Here is a 6,653-nt window from a genome sequence, read left to right as displayed (position 1 = left end):
GATCTTATGCGCTTCCAATCATTTCAATGAACCTCTAGTTTTAACCATTGTCTTGATTTAACCATCTTCTCTGTCTGGTAGCCCAAGGCACAGTAATCATAATAGGGGTAGCAGCACCTTTGGCTGGCGTTTGGCCCTGTGGGTACTGGATCTATCGCTCATCTATTGCTCATCATTTAATGGTTGCCATGTTGTAGTGGTAGACTATTTTAAATGGTCGACTATGTAACTGATAGACCACTTAGCAACGAGCAGGAAGCCATACAGCTACGGTAGGGAGGGGTCTCTAATGAGAGGGGGACATAGGGTGTGGGGGAATGCATGATGGGGGTATGCAGGTAAGGAAAGTAGCGGGACACACATGGAGTCGAGGGGGGGGACAGGGTAATGGGGAGAGGCAACACCCATCTCTATAGGAGAACAAAGTGTGGGGGTGGGAGGAGATATTAGGGGTAAAGGGGGTGGAGGTAGTATAGGGGTGGGTAACTAGCAGGGTGGGTCAGTTGTCGGAGGCGGTGTTACAACATTGTGGTAGGGCGTGCCGGAGTCCGGTTTGAGCATTAGGGCTAAGAAAGAGGAAATCAAGGCGGGAGACATGAAAAGATGAACAGGGAAGGTAGAGGGGAGTGAATAGCAGAGGTGTAGGGTTTGTTTTTGGGAGGAAGGGCGATCAGTTGCATATGTCAACCACCAGGGGTGCTCCAGTTGCAGACGATCAAAAGACCTAGAACGGCAGGACCATGAGACTCATTGAATAAGCTCTGTGGACCACAAAGACTTCCCTCCGTCTGGGAGGTGATGAGAGTGTTTACACAATCTTTGCACGGTTTGAAAATACAGAAAGCTTTACGAATACTGGCCTTGGCCCCTGAAGTATAACTCGATGCGTTATCAAGTTAAGACTTTGGGCCTCATTCCGACCCTGGCGTTAACCAAGGCGCTATTAGCGCCTTGGTTGACTCCGTTATGGTTCCGACTCCGCCATGGTGAATGGCGGAATTACCGCCCCATTCCAAGGTTGGCGGGGGTGGTAATTCCCCATTCACCATGGGCCCTTCCCCATTCCCATTTTTGGCCCATAGGGCTCAATGGGAATGGGGAAGGCGCTAATTACGGCACTGTAAAGTACGGTGCCGTAATTAGCTCCTAGGTCCCTTTGCGGGTTGGTTTTTCAACGCCTGCAAAAAGCAGGCGTTAAGTACTAACCCGCAAAGGGAACTCGGAATAGGGCGGTAAGGGTTTAACAGCACCGGTCTCGTTACCGGTGACCGTTAACCCTTACCGCCCGACTCGGAATGAGGCCCTTTGTCATGCCAGAATTTGGACACACAAATATGTAAATACCAATAATCTTGGCATAGAAAAAACATAATGCATACAATAAAACCTAGCACAGGTAGGAAATAAATTCTGCAGGGATTTCCAAATGGAAGGCACATCAATAGTTTGCAATGCCCCCATTTTGGAACATTGGCACACTACTATGTTGCGATTTTTATGCTTATATTTGTGTATGGTGGACGTTGAAAAGAAGCCTTGTAATCTTCAAAAGCTGGCCTGTACACGTGCCAGTGACATCAGCCTCCACGTGGTTCTTGCTTGTCAATAATTAAATGGATTTCATTTTGATACAGGACATCCCTGATGAGTTATTTCTAATGCTGTCACCATTACAGAGGAATCAATATTCAGAGAGGCTGAACATGACATTAGTTAAGGTCTGTAAATTATTCCATATAATGTGCACTGTACAGGACATATCAAAATATCTTTCTAAAATGACATTCACATTATCATATCCCGTGCATAGGTCTATCTTACTGTAATTTCTACCGTACAGGGGGGTGGGTTTAAAAAAAAGCAAACACTATACTACAAACTACTTATACATTGCTTTCCTTCATGGTTAATACGATTTATTCCTGCAACCAGGGGTGGATTGACCATCGATGGAGGCCTCTCTGGGCCAAAACCTGGATAACAGGTCTTGAGACAATGTTCTCCAGCAAAGGTAAGCTTCCGATTTCACGGGTCTATAAGAGAGTTATGATATTCCAACCAAGTGTTACCTAAACTAATCTGAAAATGTGGCGCTGCAATGACGTCAAAGAAAATGACCTCTCGATGACGTGCGGAGAAGGTAATTTGCAAAGGAGTGGTTTGTGGCCAAAAAAGTCCACATTTTAAACAGGATCTGTCTACTGGAATTATGGGTTCCTGTTGTGCTTTGTCTTGTAGAGGCATGTGGGCTCTTGTAACACAATCCTGGCCAATGCATTTTCCGGTGGTGCTGCTATTTATGAGGATAATTATCTTGTACCATACTTCTGCTTCAGCCTTAACTGACTTGCAGAAAGGAATGCCAGGTCTGAATGGGCATGAGCAGGTATGCAGTGATGTTATCAAATAGATAACAAAGAATGCAATTTTAGACGAACCCAAAACCTTGGAAATAAAATTACTAATTAATGAAGACTAATTAAATGTGGTTGGGAATGGGAAAAGTGGTTTAAGGGGTGGAAAAGAGTATTAAAAGAAAGGGGGCTGGGCGGAACCCCCCCAAAAAACAACGAAAAACAAATGTTTTTTGTTTGTTCAAAGTGAATTCTATGTTTTCTCATTTGATACAATCACATGTAACCACAGGAGAAGACATACTGGAATGTGGAATAGGCTCATCAGTTCCTCCTGTGATATTGATGAGCGATTTCATTCCCCGGATTAGCCAGGTATCTTCTCCTGCCATTTCTTACAGCATGCCCAGCAACTCCACAACAGAAGCATGCGTTGAGGTGATGACTTTATTCTCTTTCCTCATGAGAGACTGGTCCCTGCTGTATACTTCCCAATTATGTAGGTTCCGTTTCCATGGACTCTAAAGGTTTTTAATTTTGTTTTTTGTTTTATTAATTTATAAATAGTCACATTACGGCTTTTAAAAAATAAAAAAATCACCATTCATAAGTCATACTATCCCAATACAAGTACTCACATCACTAATTAAAATGACACAATTTACATGTACTGTTAGTACAGACAATGCTGGTTCCATTATGCAGGGTTTTATTGCTGAACATGCCCAGAAGATCTTCTCCGTCCACTACCTTTTGTTTTTTACGTCTCGTGCCTCGCAATCTTTGACCAAGTTGGACGACCAATGCGATATAGTCTGTTAGAGTAGTTTGGAGGATCATTATTGGACTAATGGAGTCTTTCAATTTCTTTCAGATACCTTGCTAGAACAGTGTCAATTGTACATCTCGCAGGCAGGTGGTCTGTGAAGCGAGACTTCTAAACAGAGTCACATAGGATAATAAATCCCTGTTATCCTGCACATGACCTAAAAAGCAGTGCAGAAATTGGTATATCTTGTTAGTATGGGATGCTTACACTCATTATATGGGTAGCCCATGCCAATGCTGTTTTTTTCCAGATTAAATAATAGGGTACTTTTGATTCACTGGGAGCATATATTTGAGGGCCCATTAAGACAGTGAATCCTTCGCTGGGTTATAAATTGTTTGAATTCCTTAGTCTTCCTTGCGAATTTAGTAGGGATGGGACTGCTGAAACATTCATACCCATTCCCGGCAGTGGTGGGGTAGCTGGCATGAGAAAAGGAGCTGGGTGTCACTAATTGATGTATGGACTCCAGATGTGGATGAGCGACTCAATTCCCACCTATGGTCCCCCAAGGATTTCCCCATCGGACTTCTTCCCCTCCATTACTATACCTTTCCTTGTAGCGCAGTGCCGGATTAACATAATATCATATTTTCTTGCCTAGATCCTGCAACATTGGCTTATCATTTTTGAAAAGCTGTGGCTAATTCTTTGTCTCCTGATTCCATGGTTAGGGAGAGTAGTAATCCTCCATACTCTCCAACACTTAGTCATAGAACGGTCAAACACCCTGCAGTGTTATCAGTAAGAAAGTCTGACACTAGGAAGAGAGCAACCAGAATGAAGATTACTCGGCTAGTCTGCAGTGAATGGTCTAACTATTAGAGGAATCCAATTGGCTCCAAAAAGGTCCTTTCACTACCACAGGAGTTCAGAGATGAAGGCGTGCAGAGCTGCTGTGAGACCAGACCAAAGTGATTGCTGAGAGACCAGAGCTGTCAGCTAGATAAGCAAGCATAGAAGGGACATGTGACCGAGCAGCCCGCTGACGTGAGTCACAGAGCAGGGGAAGCTCTACCACGTACACCAGAGCGGGAGAGAACTGGCGAGTGTTGGCAATGCGGACGCTTAAATGCAAAAGATGACGAACCCACCTAATAGTACCGGTCAGCCTGAGAAAGCAAAAAAGGGATACCAGGTTGCTTCGCGGTGTGCACTGCAGAAGGGAGGGCTCTATTCAAAGGCAGTGAACAAGGGAGGTGGGACATTGTGAAAACCACCAAGTGGGCAAAAGGGATTTTGAGAAAACCAAGGGCCTGATTCACAGAAGCATTTTATAATGGCTCAGTCCCATAGGAAATGTTTCTGTGATTCAGCCCCCAAGTGTTGTGCGAGTTTACCCATACTCAGCTATGCTAAAAAGAATTCTCAAGGAAGACTCCTAACCTTTGAGAGGTTGTCCGGCAGTTAAAACCTGGAAGGAGAGTATACCAGGCTTTGTGTGAGTCAGGGAATCTGATGGAAGATTGATGCCCTTAGGATGTTGCACTGCTTTCAAAGTGGAAAAGACCTGGGGAAGGAAGTCCTTCCTGCTGGAGTGAGTTGCAACACCAAGAGGAGGGGGTTATCCTCTTGGGCTACAAAGAACCTGGTTATTCTTTGGAACTTTTGTTTTGCTGGAGAGAAATCTGGGGAAGGGAATCATTCCCCGGAACTGTGAACATCGTCCATTTGAAAACTCTGTTGGATTTATAGGTTTTTGTTGAACAGTCTAGGTCAAGCCATGTAATTCTGGCGTCATCTATCTCGTCCATTACTCTGTTTACAAAATTCTTAGCCATTTTGGAATTGACGTTCTAGCATAAATTGCAAATCATCAACAACCTTTCTGGTTGTTCCGGAGAGCTGGTCTTTTTAATACAGCAACCTGTATCAAGGGTGTATCATTCAGTCCTTTTACTGCCGGATTTAGGTGCAAGGTAAAACCTTCCAAGATTGGGACTTCCCTTTTCCAGGCAGAGTACCTCGTATTGCTCAAAGAGGAGGTCACTTTTTCCGAACAAGTGTGTGAAGCCTCTGGTGTTCCAGCTTCCAAATGCAATATCTCGAGGCTCCACGTCTTCCCTAGACTTTCTGCATTATGAGCACGATGCCAGGGTGCCCGCTAGCCAACTCCATCTAGCGACCTCTTGGTGATCCCACTGATCCTCTTTAGTTTCCCTCGTTTCCAATGTAGGTCCGTTATTTCCCAACACAATTCGAAGGTTGGATGACCTGTTGGTCCCCGGGATTTGAGCTGATTTTGTGACAGCTACCTTCTGGTTGTCCCCCTTTGCCTCCGGGATAGTACTTTTTACTTTTCCTTAGTGATTGGGCGGGTAGATTCCTCGTTCTTTCCTCCCTCAGGGACTCATTTATTCTTTCCTCTTGTGTGACCACTTCCTTTAATGTAAAACCCATTGTTGTTAATTTCACTGCTCTCCTCAATAAAAGGTGCTTTATCTCAGCCGGGGAGAAGTAAATCACCACTTTATCTTGCCTGCACTCCTTCGGGAATTCAATGAGATGAAGGTCTTTGGAGCGGATATCATTTAGGGATGGGAGGGTGTGGATGAGTCTTAGTACATTTGCTCGGTTCAAGATAAGGCCATCCTTTATGCACAATATCCTTTCCAAGCACATTCTGGTAGTGTTTTTTCCTCTTTGGTTGGCACAAGTATTTAGTGGTTCACTCCACTCCACTTATCCCCTTTTCTTCGAACGTCCTGAACACCATTCTAGTGTTTCTGGATCGTTGCCCATGTTGGTATTCTGGACTGAACTTCTGTATGAGGTCCAGTGAACGATCCATCTCCCTTTCTTCATATCTCAGATCTATATCCCCTGATGGTTCCGGGGTGTTATATACTTTGTATTTGGACTGCCCCCCTTCCTCCTCCATCTCTTTGTCCAGTCCTACTTCGCTTTGCGTATCTTCTACCCATGTGCATTCCTGATCCTGAAGTCTGAGATCATCCAGGTTTTGTTTAATAGTCACTAGACATTAGATGTGTCCTCTACCTCTTCATATGAATATGTTGATAGGTCGAGTAATTCCTTAATCCTATAAATCTCTCTGACTTGGGAGACACCACTGCGTGATTCATCAGACCCGACCCCTTCTTTACACTTTGTGCTTGGGTATGTTTGGGTTTGTCAGATTTGTTGTGAATCCCAGGTGGTTTTTTAGAGGTTCCTAGTGAAGGATTCATAGCCACATTTCTTATAAGAATGACCTTTTTACTTCGTGATGTTTGTTTAGTTGCCCTCAGGTTCTGACCAGTTGTAGTAGGCTGCTGACCTTTTGATTGGGGGGATTCTTCCGCATTCTGGGTATTCATTACCCCTTCTTGTAATTTTGATAGAATATTGAAAGTCTTGTTAGTTTTTAAATGCAATGATTCCACTGTGGGGACTGAAGATTGAGTACTCAAAGCATACTTCGTCCCTAAACTAGGACATGATTGTTCTTTAGACCCCTGCATGGTCGG

The sequence above is a fragment of the Ambystoma mexicanum genome, chromosome 1p (genome assembly GCF_040938575.1).
Source record: "Ambystoma mexicanum isolate Mex_15411 chromosome 1p, UKY_AmexF1_1, whole genome shotgun sequence".
NCBI classification, from domain to species: Eukaryota; Metazoa; Chordata; class Amphibia; order Caudata; family Ambystomatidae; genus Ambystoma; species Ambystoma mexicanum.
Note: the sequence above shows the minus strand (reverse complement) of the source record.